This window comes from Etheostoma spectabile, unplaced genomic scaffold, assembly GCF_008692095.1.
Source record: "Etheostoma spectabile isolate EspeVRDwgs_2016 unplaced genomic scaffold, UIUC_Espe_1.0 scaffold00569821, whole genome shotgun sequence".
In the NCBI taxonomy this organism is placed as follows: domain Eukaryota; kingdom Metazoa; phylum Chordata; class Actinopteri; order Perciformes; family Percidae; genus Etheostoma; species Etheostoma spectabile.
Window position 1 is genome coordinate 9999 of NW_022605346.1, and position 18003 is coordinate 28001.

Below are 18003 nucleotides of genomic sequence, written 5' to 3' on the forward strand. Positions count from 1 at the left end.
TTGTTGCTCTATTCGCCTCGCGTTTTTGCAGGTGGAACCTGAATGCCTCGAGGTAAAAAGAAAAAAAAAAAAAGCTTTTCAATGCAAAATGCAATTCAACCCCGAGTGAAAAAGCACTTTCAGGACGGGTGATTTCAATGGTTGCATAGCAAGAATAACCAAAATATGCAACTGGCATGGCTCTGGTCTGATTGGGCTGCTGTAACGAAAAAGGCAGTGTGGTGCGCCGCACGTTTTCAACTTGCAATGCGCTCTGTCTGATCATGGCCTCAAGGTTTCAGTGTGCTTCAAACTAAGAGCTCGTCAGATCCTCTCAAAGGGTTTAAAACCCCTTTTTGAAGCAGAACCCAGGGGACAATTTCTTTAATTTTATGAAAACGAGAATACAACAATCACAGTTGTCGCAATCACAAGCATGGCTGGCCAGGAGTGTGGACGTGTGAAACTAGGCAGGTTTCACCTTTAAACCTCTTTTTTTTCTTTTCTTTTTTTTTTTTACAAAGTACTGTTAGAGTGTACAAGTGAATGCAACACCATGAATGCCTTTCTGAAAATGCACACCGTTATACCTATTTGACAACATCATTGAATGACTCTGGTGTCTGTATCTTCTGACTGAATGGTTAAGATGATCCTAAACACACCGTCAGCATCTGAACTGAAATCTTGACACACCCAACATCCCAAACAGCCACAGTAACCTCCTGTAAACTGCAGCAGCAGAGTCTGATCCAACGTCAGTAAGTTTGGGAGAGAATGCTGTGAATTCCTCACACACATATCCTTCATGCTACCCACCTTACCCAGTAAAATAAATTCAGCTTTCCTATCTGGGTATCTACTTGAGAAGATAACCGCCTGACAGCTTTCCGCTGCTTAATGCTACAATGAGCCCCAGAGACATGACAGCCATAGCTGAGATGTATGCTCCAAGACTCATTGATGGTCATTGGTGGTCAGTAACCAGAATTTGGGGGTCTGGCATTTTAACCAAGGGAAGGTGATAGAAGCTTTCACAGTTGCACAGACTGAAAAAAGCATCTTCCAATTAATGTAAGATGATCTCCCTTAGCAGCAGTATGGTCAAGTTGAGTTCCATTACACACGCGAATCAAATGTCCCAGACACGAGAGGCTTGGATGGTGAAACTTGGTGAGGTCATTAGTAGACCTCTGCTCTCAGTGCACTTCGTGGAGACCGTGGTCAATCAGTGAGGACAACCAGGGTATTCCAAACGGTAATGTCCTCACAGGGGGGGTGGGGATGAGCTAGTGTTCAACGTTTCCTCCTTCCGCCTTGTGTCCCCGCGTGTTTTCTCATGCTCGCATGAATTACAGCGTCTCTTTTGGAGGCACAAGAGTTGGTGAAGAGGCATCCATTGCAACGTGATGAGAAGTGTGTGAGGGGTTGGGGTGGGGGGGAATGGTGTTACCATATGTGGGATTCACAGTGAGTCATTTTAATGACGCCCACCCCCCACCTAGCCGGCGGTAGTTCATTCCTCCGTATAACCTGGAAAGGGAGTCAAATGGTGAGAAAGGAGAAGTTCAAATGTTCTTTTGTGCAGTAGAAAACTATACGTCAAAATAAAGTGTTGGTACTCATGCATGGGAACATGGCAAAATAGACAAGACCGATTAAAGAAAGTGAATATTAATTGCTGAAAGCCTTCTTGGGGTTTTAATAGGCCTGTACTGTAAGTGTTCATGCACTGGTCTGGCTACTCCACATAGCAGTCGGGGATGGGAGGACAACCTGCTCCGGTTCATCGGCCTTTATTTAAACCAATCCCAATCATCTTGGGCGGCGCTAATCACAATCAAAGCTGCGGTGCCGCTGCAAACGTGTTCGTTTAAAAGTTGTTTTAGTTGTGCAACAAAAACTCAGATTGGACAGATAGTCTAGCTAGCTGTCTGGATTTACCCTGCAGAGATCTGAGGAGCAGGAATCACTCACAACCTTAGAGGCCGCCGATACAGTGATATGTCCAGGTCTTAAACCAGACTGAAAAACACTTCCCATAAAAACAAAGAATCAGCGATGGCGCTCATATCTGTATATGTTTTTGCTTATTCTTTTCACAATTGTGTACTGTACTTAGTAACTGTGTTTGGTAACGTCATTATTTCACATGGTACCACTTACCTCCATGTGTTGGCATCAGGGTCGTAGACTTCTATAGTTTTAAGATACGTCGTCCCATCGAAGCCTCCCACTGCCATCAGCTGACCATTTACTACAGCCAAGCCCACCTACACACACACACACACACACACACACAAAAAAGCCTTTTTTTAAGATTTTTTAGGGCTTTTTCCTTTTATTAGACAGGAAGGACAGGACATGGGGGGAGAGAGGGGACGACACACAGCAAAGGGCCTAGAGTCGGATTCGAACCAGACCGCTGCGAAGAATTATGCTAACATCGGGCTCACGCTCTACCGTGTGAGCTACAGGTCGCCCAAGAACACAGCATTTTTGTAATGTCATGATTTTTTAATAAATCATTTTACAAATTAAACGCAGTCTATCTCATTATAACATATGAATGCAATGAAATGCAATAACTAAAACTACACAGGAACAAACCTCATGTACTAACCACACAAAATCCCAACGCACACACTCACCCCGCTCCGTCTGGACGTCATGGCAACTACAGGAGACCACTGGTTTGTCCTGGGTTGTATCGCTCAGCGCTGCTCAGCTCTGTGGTGTCGTCTCTCCCCCCGACAGAGTAAATCATGTCCTGGTAGACGGCACAGCCGAGGTGCTTTCTCCTGGTTCCCTCGGAGACACTGTGTGCCAGCGGTTCTCTTGAGGTTTGTAGCGTTCCACTGAGAAGAAGAAAAAGAAAGGAGAAAGGAGGGAGAAAAAATGTCACATTAAACCAAAAAAAAGAAAAAAAGGATTGCAAAACCCAAACTGGCAAACCAAAGCAAAAAGCCGTTTCCACTCCCACAGATGACTGTAGTAGGCTTTTTTGTGAGGGTTCACTCTATTGTGCATTTAAACAATACAAATACACACATGTACCATTGCAACAAGTTTCTACCTGATGCCACCTCTCCTCTCATTCCTTACCCACTCTGTCAAGGCTCTGGGTTCATTTAATATTGCACTTATCACACGACTCAGTACTCTACCTGTATTTAATGGTGACGTCCATCAGACCCTCCTACAGCGTACAGGAAGCCCCCCAGCACAGCCACAGCTACACCCAGTCGCCTGGTGCTCATGGAGGCCACACGAGTCATTTTGTTCTCCTTGGGATCATACCTAAAGCATAAGGAGGACGCCATTCTATTACTAGGGTACGGACTAGACATTAGATATTTTTCCAATATGATGCTGATCTGAGCTGTAAGCAGCATATTATCTGCAGGGTAAAAACCTAAAAAAAAAAAAAAAAACTTAAAAAATGATTTGTAAGTGTTTCTCAAAGAAACCTTGAACATTTTGGGTTGACTGAACTAAACTGCAACACAGCATTGGTGGCAGCCTATATTATATGTCCCAATAAAAAAAAATTAAATGACCACATTTTCTTTAGTTTTGTGTGGGTAGAAAATGTGTCTGGCTGTGTATGGTGTGTGGGAGCTGCGTGTGTCCTTGCTGCAATAGCAATTAAACCAACGCTATATAGTCTGAGAGGGATGGCGTGTTAATGGCCCGTCTGCAATAACAAAGGATACAGAAGCTCTGGGGGTTGGACTTAGCGGTTATAGTACCCCTAAAATGCCTGGCAGAGTGGCGGTGCAAGTGTTAACATCCCTAGTGTCTGGGTATGAACTTCGGGGATACAAAGACTTACATCAACAGTTTAACACAGACACAAGAGTTTGGACAGACACCTTTCAACAATGTTGAGACAGGAAACCCCATCCTGTCCCCCGACAGCATACAGATAACCACCGAGGACAGCCACTCCTACACTGGTGCGACAAGTGCTAGTGGGGGCACATCACTGCTCCACTGATGGTCTTAGGGTCATATCTGGACAGGAGAGATGGGAAAAATTAAATAAATAAGACTTTGTAAGTTTACTTCTAGATCTGAATATCCAGATGAAGCATCGTGTGAGCGAGACACACCTCTCCACAGAGTTGAGGTACGACGAGCCGTCGTGACCTCCCACCGCATACAGCAAGTCATCCAGAACACTGACGCCGACGCCACATCGCCGTTTACTCATCGACGCCACCATCCGCCACTCGTTGGTCTGGGGATCGTAACGCTCCACGCTGGAAATGGCGTCACCGCTGCACCACCCCCAACTGAAGGACAAGGAGACGAGAGTCCACTGAATTCAATTAACACAATGGAGGAGAGTCATTTCATTCTGCAAGATGCACTTTTTACATCCTCCACACTGGCGGTACTGTCTGCAGAAGTCTCTATACGCCTCTATATTTGATGCAAGGGAAACCCTGGTTGCAATTATAAGGGGTGGGGGGAAATCAAAAATCTTATGTCGTGGTTTTAAAAAATTCTTTTAAAAATTCACTTCTTTATATATAATATTTATATATATATATATAATATATATATATATATATATATATATATATATATATATATATATATAGATATTCACCTAGCTTATGCTTATGCAGTATCGGACATCTTATCAGTTTCCAGCAAAATAGAGCAAAAGCAGAATATACATGTTATGTACTTCTTTACAGATGAAATTAATGACAGTATGGCATGCCATGTGCATTTTTGTAGAAAGCAATTAGTTTTCATTAGTGCATTATTAACTTTGTTTTTATTAAATAAGTAAAATAAAATCGCAATACAAGTTGAATTGGCACCGTGAGACAAACGCATCATGTCCCAGCCCTGTAATGTATTTCCTAAAAGACACTGACCTGCAAAGAGTACCTCTCCACAGCGGATGGGTTCCCTCGGCCGGGTTCTGGGGCCCTGCATCAGTGGCCTCTCCTGCGGCAGCAGCAGGTAATTCTTCGCCTCATCAACCAGGTCTCTGGAAACACAATAATCCCAAACCAAGGTTACATATTGTCACCGTACCATCCTCATCATATTAAACGGAGGTAGAAGAAGTTTCTCCCTTTTCAACCTCAGTTTGTTTGTGAAGTTCACAATTTAGAAGAAAAAACGATCACCAATGTTTCGTCTGGCAATTTAAAGAATTCCACCAAATTACTGGATCCAGATCGGCACCAGCAGCATTTTCCCACAAAAACATTGAAATGGTAGACGAACAAACAAACAGCACTAACCTGCACTCCTCGTCACTCTTAATAAGAGGGTCGGACCCAACGGTGCCCACCAGGAACTTGGGGCTGAGCAGCGGCAGACGGACATGCTGCAGGACCTACACAAACAGAACACAGGTCAGTCCGTTCTAAGTGTTGCAACACTGAGGGAAGGGGACTGGCATGTACACATATAACTAGGGCTGCACATTATAGCAATATATAATTTTATTATCTATATATGAGTTAGCAATTCTTTTCAAAATCACATTATCCAAATAGCTAAAGGGTGGTCCAATATTTCTAATAGGCAAAATATGTATCAAACCATTCTGAATTTGGTATTATGGTGAGGCAGAGACGCCACGGCAACAATCATATCCTACACCGTGCAAAAAAAATATTTTTCTGGTACAGATCTTCACAAAAATCCCACTACAATCATTGAAAACAATTGGATTGAAATGTTTTTCAATGAAAACAATAATTTTACAAAAGTGAGCATTCCCACCGATATCGTTCATCATATCGCAATTGCAAAATCAGTCAAAAATAAAGACATCTTCCCCATAACGTGCAGCCCTATAACCACACAGCCACCAACAGAGCCAGTTAAATGTTGTGGTAGGACATTTCTTCAGCCACTGACCTGGGGTAGCTGGGTCTGCGTTCCTGGATGCTGTATTTCACCCAGGCCACCATCACAGCGTTAAACACCTGTCCTCGCTCCGCACATTGAGCTCATCGCTGGAAATGATGTCGATCAACTGGTTGGCAGGCAGCAGCATGAACTCCTCACTTTCCATTACCTACGACAACAGAGTAGAGCAGCAAGTCAAGCAGCTGTGCCATCTATTATCACACACCACCATCACTTCAGTGCTTTCAATGAGCAATTTAATTTAATCACGATAGATGGCACATGGAAATTATTCTTATTTTTGAGGAACATGTGTACTTTCAAAATTTGTTTTAGTCGTGCAACAGAAACTCTGATTGGACAGATAGTCCAGCTAGCTGTCTGGATTTACCCTGCAGAGATTCTGCTGCCAACATAGTCCGGTCACTTGGGCTCTACATTATTCAGTTCGCTTTAGTCAACACAAGAAAATATATAGTCATTCGATATGTCCGTTTCTCTGTCTATCAGCCAGTCAACGTATTTATCACATAATCTATGGTTTGTCAGAAATGTCTGCAGACTTCTCTTTTATCACCTGAAGTAGCAAATACAAGAGTCCGATGCAAGACAAGAAAAGCATGTGTCAGTTGTTATGCAGTCACTTTTTCCAATGACTTAGGCTGCAAACCAAAAATTGTCATTCTGGCTGTCTTCATTAAAGTCTCTGGCTGAAGGATAAATTCTTCAAATATCTTAATGCTCATTATTATTATTACTACTAGCATATAACTAGCTGCACAAGGCCAGATATTTGTATGCATTTACAAAGTGGGACTGCAACTGAGAAGAGTCCAATCACTTTTTAGGTTTGGAAAACTGCCTTACACTTTGAGTGCATACATGTATCTTGAAAAGCAATGTGCATAGTATGTGTGTGTGTGTGTGTATGTATATGGGTATGCAGCTATGCATGTATATGGGTACATTTATAGGGGAGGGGGCCTTCCTGTTACAATTTTTTTAAGATTTCACTAATCCTTTATGTTTTCGGTTTTATTACTGGTTCTGTAATGGTTTTAGAGCTGGGCGATATGGAGAAAATCAAATATCACAATATTTTTGACCAAACACATAGATGTCAACATTGCGGCGATATTGTCAACACAGTGAGATTTTTGATAAATAATCACCAATAATGTGGATATAATGACTAAGTGGGTTAAGGCAAATAATAATAAAACAGCTAGTAAGTCTGGTAAGTTCAGAAGATAACATCACCTTAATGAAATGTAGCCTGTAAAACCAGGAACAGACAACTCTTTTTCATATTATGATATTACAACATCCAAAATTTAAGACGATTTCTAGCCTCATATATCAGTGTCAATATAATTTAAAATATTGCCCGGCCTAAATGGTTTGCTTGCTTATCTGGACAGTTCTTGCCACCTTGTAGTCCACGGGGTGCTGCTGGTGTAATGTGTATTGTGCTTGTCCTGGGAAAACTCAATAAAAGAGATTTGAAGAAAAAAGAAAAGACAAGTACAGTGAAGATAAGTCTTCTAAATGTGATGCTGTGACAGCTTTCCTCTTCCTCTGTGTGTTGTGTTAACACAACACTCTCACATCACACGAGTCTCAAACTGAGGTTTGTAATCAGGAGTCAATAGACTGGCTGGACTGTTTCCATGTTTACAGTCCCCTGTCGAACTAATCTATACTGTCAAACAGAGACGCACACCGACAACTGTATAAGTTACAGTGTGCACACATCCTGAGGCTTGGAAAAAAGCTCGGTAAACACGATGGAGAAACAAACCAACTGAGCTATGAGCGCGTGACATTACTTAAAATGTAAACACAGACAAATGCTTGATTTCATGCTTTCCTTAGAAATTAGTTAGGTAAAGTAGCCATTGTAATTGCTCATTTTCCTGCTTTAACCAGACGTAAGAGGGTTTTTTTGTGTATTTATTGTTATTGTTTTAACCAGATGTAAGTGTTTCTGACTGTTTTTAAACAAGCGTGTGTGCATAACAAAGACTAAAAGACGAGAATAAAGCTCTGACAGTGGCAGGATAAAAGGGAACTATGGCTCATTGCTGTGCGTTTTTATGTAAATCTGAATAGGTTTGCTTGCGCAGCTTAAAAATGATTACTTGTAAAATGAGGACATGTGAATGGTTAGACAGAGCATTTTCTTTTCTGCACCTCCAGTCTAAATTTACCAGGGGAACCAACAATTCCGCGTTATATCTATGAGCGGCGCAACATAAACTCAATCTTCATTATATATATAATATATATAATATATATATATATATATATATATATATATATATATCATGCATAGCAATAAAATAAGGGGCCTTATGTCATTTGTTGTACTATATAGTACAACATATGACTTTTAAGAACTCTAAAAGGGACTATGGACAGTTATTTCTATGTATCCATGTTCTTACCTCCTGGAAGTTGTGTTGGGTGAACTTGTCTGCAATGCGGAGCAGCTCGCGGCAGGAGTGCGTGTCTGCAAAGGCCCTGATGCCCAGACAGTTGGAGGGATCCAGCTGCCTCTTGAGGAACTCGCAGCAGGCCTCCTGGATCTCAGCCAGCTGGAGAAGGCAGGCCGCAGGGAGCAGCGTCTGGACATTTCCTCCTCTACTGTCACCTAGGAGCAGGGAGGTCGGGACATCAGAAACTCCTCACCTTGAGTTTGTCCATGAAGCTCCAATTCATGCATTTTTTAGCAAGATTTGTCGAGCAGTGCATCTCCCATCTGAGACGTGGAGCCTGTAGCTCTCTCTACAGGCCTCTGCTCACACAGACAGAGACTCTGAGGATGACCTGTTCCAGTCAATTCCAACACGCTCTTTGCATTTTTGATTACATACCTTACTATACTGTAAGGGAGATATGGTGTCTTGGAAATGTGGTTCTTTTTAATAAATCAAGTCGTGGATTTGTTTGTGCATATGACTGTTAAAATCTCTTAATTACATCCACTGTTGCAAGTCTTGTTCAGCGACCGTCATTTCCACAAATTTGACTGCCAGCTGATTTTTAGATAAGGTGACCTAGTGATGGCCAAATGAAGCTTCAGGAATCAGTGTCTTTGTTTTCTGAGTCCACTAGATGGCGCTCTTGTTTTAAGAGAAAGGCCTAAGGCATTACAATTCAGTATGTTCTCAACCCTTTGGTGAATAGAGACACTGGTTCACAAAGCTTCATTTGGCCATCACTAAGGTGACCATCTGCACGCTTTTGGTCAATGCACATTGCAATTTGTGTTAGTACAAACAACGCACCATCAATCCTTAATGCCACATAGAAACACTGTCCATTGCCACTGTTGTTACCTGGGATGTGTAGGCAAAATCAATGAGCAGCTCCATGGCTCTCTCATCGATGTCGCGGATAACCACTTCTGTCTGCCTACTCTCAGCCAGCTCTCCAGTGAACATCGCCCTGAAAACAGCATGGAAATCAAGAGATCTTACTGTTACAGCCAGCAATCAAAGTACTCCCCCTGCACGTTGATGTTAATTCATTGGCCAGTGGATTCATGTCCAGATAGGTTTCCCTTTACTAGATGCGAGTTGAATTTAATGTGTGTCTCCTTGTACCTGAAGTAGGGGCTGCAGGCCGACAGAATCACACGGTGAGCGTAGATCTTCTTGGCACCCACCACTAGCACCACGTCACAGAGCTCACGGTGTTTTCTCAGCAGGTTGATCACCTCCAGGGTCTGTCGGGGGTGTTTGTCCGAGACATAGGGCATGCGTGCAGGCTGGGGGACCCCTTCAGGGAGCTTGTTGGGGTCCCCCAGAGTACAGCGGCTGGTGATGTCCATTCCAGTGGCGTCTTGGCGTGCGCTGGTAACCCTAAACATGAACCAGATGGGCAATAATTAGACATTAAACCTTCGAAAGTTAAACTAAAATCCTGCATTACACACTAGAGCTTGACTGATAGTGGATTTTTACGGCCGATACGATACAAATATTTAATCATTTAAAAATCCGATATATATATTTTTTAATATATCCAGAAACACGTGACAAAAAACATAAACAGATTACCCTAACTTAGTTATTTGTAGTTATTCATGAGTTCTCACTAAATAATAATTTGTTTTATTTTCACAACAGAGGAACATCAAAATATATTAAAGTTCTGATAAATAAAATGCAAAGACCCTATCTATTTGCATGATAGAAATTTTAGGAGCAAGCCTTTTTTGAAGCTTAATTCCTACTGTGTATATAAAAAATAAAAAAAGGCAATCACTGCATCTGCTGCTTCCATTCTGACCATCCATTTTAATCTGTCTCTTGTGAGGCACACGACTTTGTGAGAGTGCAACGCAAATATGTTTAAGGAAAGCATTTTAAAAGCTGTAGTTTGTGGAGTTGCATTACTTTGAAAGGTGTCTTCACATAGGGGACTGGATCCTGTGTTTACACCACATTAGCAGCGTCGCTTAAAAAAAACTTTCAACCCACATGGAAATTAAACACCCATCATGTGATTTTGACTATGCTGTATTTCTGTTTAAATTGTAACTGGTGTGCCGTCTTGGCCAGGTCTCCCTTGGAAAAAAGATTTCAATCTACCTTTATTTAACTTCCTGGTAAATAAAGGTTAAATAGAAAAAAAAAAATCATGGTAGTGACATTTAATCAAAGCAAAATCACATTCACAGTCAACAATCTAGACCAGGGGTCTTCAATGTTTAAGCCAAAACTAAAAGAGACGGAGCAGGGACCACTACTTTCTACACACCTTTTTTTGCATAGAATACTAAGCTATTAAAAAAGCCTAATAAATGTTTTAATGTTAAACAAACATGTGGCACAGTGAATCCTTTGGGATGAACTGTATGGATGGCCTTAGTGACTACCTTACCTATAAGGCCAGTAGGCCTATCATTAGTGGAGAGTTATTTTTGCTAATAATATGTTGGACATAACATGTTACAAATAAGAATAATTTGGACCCTGTTGAAGATCCCTGGTCTAGACAGAGTCTGGAAATAATACCAACATCTCTTTCAATCTGGAAAAGGATCATATAAAATTGCCTTCATACCCCACCTACCTGCGCATTGGCTTTGCGTCCATGCACTGAAGAACAACGTCTGGTCCCACGCCTTGGGTTGATCTACCAGGACGACAAAACAAATTAGATTTTCTCTTTAGTCAGTCTGTCTTCACCACAAATGTAACAGATTTTAAAGTCAATGCAGCAGTGTTTGCCAAAGGGTCCTTTCACAAAGTTAGTTTTTTGTATCTAGTTTTATGTTTCCATTTGTTTATCATTGTAGTTTGTGCAATACGACCGGTCTTGCTTCCCAATTTGACCTGTAGCCATGTCTCCAAAAAAAATACTGAGATCAGATTGATCCTTAGCTTACAATGAGTCAGTTATCCAACACACCTGTACAATCTATTACAATCAAATAACGCCGCCCTGCATAAACCGTGCCTTTGTAAAGTTGAGGATGGAACGATTTTGTTGACACTGTGTCAAACAGGTGTTTAAAGGTGCTCCAAGCAATGTCCCGCGTGTTTTAGGCTACAACATTTTTTTGTCACATACAGCAAACATCTCCTCACTATCCATGAGCTGCCTGTCCCCAGAACACACTATTAAAAAACGCGTTCTCTTTGGCTGGATATATGTACGACACAATTCAACTACAAACACCCAAATTAATTTATGGTGCACCTGTCAAATTGCTAGTGAGTGTTCAAATAATTTAGCCACTCAATAGATTATCATTGTTTTTGGGCTGGTGAGTGAAGCAAAGCTACCAGCCACTTGCATATTTTATCAGCCTTTGGCTGGTAGATATTCTGGACCCTGTTGATGTACAAATGAAGCTTCATGAACATTTGTTGTATTTGTTGACCACACAAGATGGAAAAAAGCTTAGTGGAGTGGCAATTCAGTGTGTTTTAACCCTAAATTGAACAGAAAAAAATGGTTCATGAAGCTTTATTTATATAACATTTGATTGATTCATTTGGTCATCACTATAAATGATGGAACCTACATTTCTGATAGAGTATGTCCAAAAGCACTACACAACAGGCTTCACATTGGCATTGTATTGAGCTCCAATACATTTCACAGATGGAACTATTGAACAGGTAACTTAGTGTATTTGCTAGTTACACAGGTGTCAATTTTTAGTGCTACGATACCTCTTGTTGTAGAATATAACACTTTGGAGTACAGTATTCCCATACAATGTATTCTGTGGTTGTTGTATCAGTGAGTTTAAGACAATAACGAAATGCATGAGAGTTAACATTTTTCTATCACTATAATAAATTTGGCATCTGTCCTTGTTTAAATAATTGTAAATCTGATATTGCCAGCAGTACGTTTGGGACTCAGTTGTCACAGCATGCAGCAGCTAGGTGGAGCACAGTTTCAGATCCCATGAGCAGGGTCCAAAATTAGCACCAGCTACTCGCCAAATGCTGGTAATATATGCAAGTGGCTGGTAGCTTAGCTTCACTCACCAGCCAAAACACAATGGTAATTATAAGAGACTGGTAAAATGTGAACATTAACTAGCTAGCCATTTGGCTGGTAGACAAATAAGTTCATTTTGGACCCTGCCCATAAGGCCTACACTAACGTCATTAACTGTATCACACATAGGATTAATAGTGTGAAACCAGGAAGGCAAACCGATAGCTAGTGTTGCTCGGATCAGATGTCTAATTAGCTAGATACTTTTAACATCAGCTTTGTGTCAGAATATCCCCATGTCCGTCATTTCACCTCATGTAACGTTACCTAATACACGTTTCATGTGAGTGGTTTGTTTCTAGCTACATTTTTGCAAGCTTAGTAAGTAGTTAAGATAGCTAACTGTTTGTTGTTAGCCATCTCAGTCAATCAGTTTCAGCCGGACAGATCCGGATGCTAAGACAGTTTGCTAACACTAGCTAGCTAACGTTATCACAATTTCCTATGGTATGGTCAGTTTGGGCTCCTGTGAGGTTAATTAATGGTTGTTGAAAAACGTGCTTCCAAAACTGCGCAAAACTATACAAATCAATGTTAGTAAACTTAGCTACCTAGCTAGCTCATCCACGGAGGACGTCGGTTAACGCTATGTCCTGTCGCTAACTTTAACTCTCAGGTAGCTAGCTAACGTTAGGAATCCACAGGCAATTCCTAACACAGCAAAAGTAGACCATTAAAGATAATCGATACAACCAAAGAAAAAAAAATGTAACTAATCTAAAGACATCCCCTTGTAAGCCAACATGTTAAGCTAGCTAGGGTGTCTGTGGCCGTTTGAGTCTGTCTCAGCATCAGGTCAAAAACCCCAGATAACGTTAAATAAGTTAGCGTTAACTCCTCCCAGACTGCATGTGTACACTGTATAAGTATAACTATCTGACAAAAGGTTGACACGTTCAAGACGGAATTTACCTTATATTTCCATTCCAAAGACAGAAGTAGTTGCCCAGGTTGCTAATGTTTACAATTTAATGCCGTCGGCTAAACGCTGGTCTTCCCCTGTATTATGCGCATGCCAAATGCCAAGCGCTACTTTCGGTCACAGTTCTTTTTTCAAAATAAAAGTACGAGATTACGTCATCGCATTATTTGTAAAGCCTACAAATTAGACACTATTTTCAATTACACACATGTACAATTATGAAATAATTAGATTATATCAAGGAATGTACATAGTTTAAACTTTAACCAAGACAATACCTACAGTTTAAAGTGAGTCAAGCCTTCAGTTTTGAAGCAATGCAAAGGTGGAAAATGTGTTACCGTCTTCCCTTTGCTTGAGGGGAAGAAGAAAAACAAGTGCTTACTTATATTTGAGTAAATGTTTATAAGCCTAAATACAACAAAATACCTATTATACAATCCTACACAAAGTAGAGTTTAAAAATTTACGACAGAGAATCAAAAACCCTGTTTATTGTAAGGCAAGGCAAGGCAAGGCAAGGCAAGGCAAGGCAGCTTTATTTGTATAGCACATTTCAGCAACAAGGCAATTCAAAGTGCTTTACACAAAATCAGTTAAACAGATAAAACACAAGTAAAAACAGTTAAAAATCACAAGCATTAAAAACCGGTAAACACATGAATAGACAGTTAAAACAAAGAGAAACATAAACACAAGAATAAATTACAGTGCAGCATAAAAATTTAAAGAAATGATTAGTTCATTTAAAGAAAGCGCATCAAATAGAAAGGTCTTCAGCCTTGATAAAAGAACTGAGAGTAGCAGCGGATCTACAGGTTTCTGGGAGTTTATTCCAGATATGAGGAGCATAGAACACTGAAGCTGCTTCACCCTGTTAGTTCTGACTCTGGGGACAGAAAGAGACCTGTCCAGATGACCTGAGAGGTCTGGGTGGTTCATAGTGTAGTAGCAGATCAGCAATATATTTGGACCTAAACCGTTAAGTGATTTAAAACTAGCAAGAGTACTTTGAAATCAATTCTTGAGACCAGGAAGCCAGTGTAAAGACTTCAGAACTGGAGTGATGTGATCCAGTCTCTTGGTCTTAGTGAGGACTCGAGCAGCAGCGTTCTGAATCAGCTGCAGCTGTCTGATTGATTTTTTAGGGAGACCTGTAAAGACCCCGTTACAGTAGTCAAGTCAACTGAAGATAAAGGCATGGACAAGTTTTTCCAATCCTGTTGACACATAGTCCTTAAACCCTTGATTATCTTTAAGGGATAGTAGGGACTTTGTAATTGTCTTAATGGGCTGTTAAAGTTCAGGTCTGAGTCCATGACTACACCAAGATTTCTGGCTTTGTCTGTTGTTTTTAACATTGTTGTTTGAAGCTGAGCGCAGACTTTTAATCGTTCCCTCTTGCTCCAAAAACCACACCTCATTTTTCCTTCATTTAATTCAGAAAAAGTTCTGGCACATCCAGCCGTTAATTTGTTCGATGCACTTAGTCAGTTTTGTATTGGACTATAGTCCCCTGGCGATAAGGTTATGTAAATTTGTGTGTCGTCCGCATAACTATGGTAACTTATTTTGTTTTCTCCATAATCTGAGCCGTGGAAGCATGTAGATGTTAAACAGAAGAGGCCCCAGAATGGAGCCTTGCGGAACTCCGCACGTCATATTGTACGCTCAGATGCATAATTACCTATAGACACAAAGTAATCCCTATTCTTTAGGTAGGATTCAAACCAGTTTAGTACTGAGCCAGAAAGGCCAACGCAGTTTTCCAATCGGTATAGTAGTATTCATGGTCGACCGTGTCAAATGCAGCACTGAGATCAAGTAATACTAAGATTGAAATTTTGCCATTATCGTGTTAAGGTGGATGTCATTAAAGACTTTGACAAGAGCCGTTTCAGTGCTGTGTGGGTCGGAAACCCGACTGAAAGTATCAAAACTGTTGCTTAGTGACAAGAAATGGTTGAGTTGTTGAAAGACTACTTTTTCAATGATTTTACTTAAAACGGAAAGTTTGATATTGGCCTATAGTTGCTCATTAGTGACTTGTCTAGGTTGTTCTTTTTAAGAGTGGCTTGATTACTGCAGTTTTCAGGGCCTGTGGAAAGATACCTGAAAGAAGAGATGTGTTCACAATCTGTAGAAGATCAGAAGTCAACACATTGGAAACATTTTTGAAAAGTAGGGCTATTGAATAGGTCTTAAGTTGTGTCCACCATGGAACAGTTGCAGCCAACAGAGTATTCATCCAAATTTCCCAATTTTCATCAGACCCATGAAAGTGTCTAAGAGATGTCATTCTGACAACTTCTTTCTGTAGTTTCATTCGAGACGTGCTGTGTATATTATTTAGATGATCATTAGAGGTCTCTCACTAAGGAGGAGATCCACAACTTCAGGATGGCTAGACACTTTTTTTACCCAATGAGGCAAGGATTTAACACAAAAAAATCTTGCCCAAAATAGACAAATTAATAAAGACTAAATATTCTAAGGTATTCATATGTTTATTTCAAAGGAGTCTTATTCTATCAACTGGAGTCTCCAAGCAGGCAGACACAGAGGTTAATTATACTGTTAACCTAAGTTGTCTGTGATTTTGGTTATTTTCAAGACTATAAAATGGAGGTTGGGATAGTCTGACATCATGGGAGCGGTGGGGTATGACACATGTGCAAAATAACTGGAGCCATTTAGCACCTTAGCCTTTAATCAAGTGCAGACCAGCCTTTACTGTGCATGTGTTACACCCTAATATTTACCCTTGTTACTTAGGAGGTCCAGTCTGAGGTGTGCAGCAGGATCAGCACATGGACAGCGTTGTTGAACAAATGCTTGTGTGCTGGCTTTGATTGATGACAGGAGAAGCTTGCAGAATAAATCATCAGCACCAACATCTGATGGTCATCCACTTCCACGTGGAAAGTTTAAGGATTTCTCAACAGCCATAAGTATTAGGGCCAGGTTAAATCAAATTTGTTAAAAATAAGTTCTCAATTGTCATTATCCACCATCATTACTATGTGTGGTAAAGCCTCATCTGCAGAGGAACTAACTGTAGTGGGTAAAAATAGCAGTCTATTGAAGCAGACACAATACAGTACTAAAACAAGTTCCCTAAACTGTACAGTACACATTTGAGTGGGTATAGCTACATTGTATCAGTAATACCAACTTTGAACAAATTCATTCCAGAGACAAAATTTAATTTAAGAATGAAACTTTTGTTGCAACCATGAACCTTTAATTTCCAGTATTTCAAACATCTAAATGAAATCTATTCCCAGTGTGCAGTTCATACAGTCAGACATTGTATTGCTTGTCTTGAACACATGCTCTAGTGAAAAGAAAAGTGGTTGTTTTAACCAGACATCGGCACTGCAAGTGGAGAATGGTCCGTCTACACAGCAAGGAGCAGGAGAATCTATGATCAGCGCTTCGCATTTGCAATATAAACCAAATTTATATAAAAAATAAATATAAAAAAGTCTTTACAGAAGAGAAACCATCTTTTGAGTGCCCAACTGATCATTTTATCATCCTCAAACCTCCTTAAACAACTGAAAACCAAATCAAAACTCAGTTATCCCTTCCAAAGTGCCTTAGCTCATATTCTCCAAATAAATTAAGTACAAAAATGCATAACATATACATATTAACAAAATGTAATCTCATATACCCATAGGCATAAATTTGTTTTCAATTGTCAAAACCTATTCTCACATGTGAATCTTTGATTAGATGGAAGTTATAAACAAGTTAATTCCAGTTATTTGCTCACACACAGTGACAATAAACTAATAGTTTAATCAAATTTCTGGCATTTTGGACAGTCTATAAAGTCTTCCTCACTACACTTGTATTAAAGAGTAATATATGCTCTTCATCCCATCAGCCAACATCTTCAGTTTGAGAGGCAGCTGTAGCTCAGGCACGGCTCACTGGCAGTTGTGTCAGAGAATGGGATATAAGTGGCTGAAGTAATAGGGGGTCTGGAGTTGGACTAGGGAAGATATAAAAAAAAAAAAAGATATTAATAAAAATGCATTCTTTGTAATAACAGGTTTTCTGGATTTTATGAGGTGATGTTCATTTTCTGCATGGTAAAATCTTGGCTCAGTGTAGTGTTGGCCAACAGCTTTCTCACCATCCATATAAGTCAGTGTATTGTAGAGGGGTGCATCTGGGGACATATAGGTTGTGTATTGGAGATCCTCCATTAATGGTGGTGTCAGCTGACCAGGAGCAAATGATGTCATAAGGTAGAATTTGGGCTGATGTATTTCTTTTGACGAGCTCGACAGTTCTGAAACCATACCTGAAGAGAGGGGATTGATAGCTGCTGAAGTGGACCCTGCTGGTTCCACACTTCCCTTTTATTGTCCAGACAGAAATATGAAACTACTTAGTTGTGCAGGAACCGTTAGTTGATGCTCCTACACTTTTGACTTGAGTACAGTAGAAGCAGCTTCAGTTTCTATATTGTTGAAATTACCAACAATCTAATGCAAAGGAGGGGCAGATAGCTTACAATTTAGGATTTGAATTTGAGAAATGGGCGTCAGGGCATGTTCATGCAAATAATGGAGCTATTAGTTAAATTTTTAATTGATTAAAAATCAGTACGGGACTGTAAAGAAAATGTCAAAATAAAGTTCATGAACCATAAATTGTATGCGCTGACCCCA

The 18003-nt window shown here is 40.4% G+C and overlaps 1 long non-coding RNA gene and 1 pseudogene across 1 annotated transcript; one reads left to right on the top strand and one right to left on the bottom strand.

Annotated features, from left to right (window-relative positions):
• Positions 1-934: 934 nt before the first annotated feature.
• On the bottom strand, positions 935-13326 carry LOC116685426 (kelch-like protein 20; annotated as a pseudogene).
• On the top strand, positions 6929-17524 carry LOC116685427 (uncharacterized). Its single transcript, XR_004330951.1, has 3 exons — positions 6929-7004; positions 13149-13153; positions 17513-17524. It is a non-coding gene; the product is annotated as an uncharacterized LOC116685427 (long non-coding RNA).
• The last annotated feature ends 479 nt before the right edge of the window (positions 17525-18003 follow it).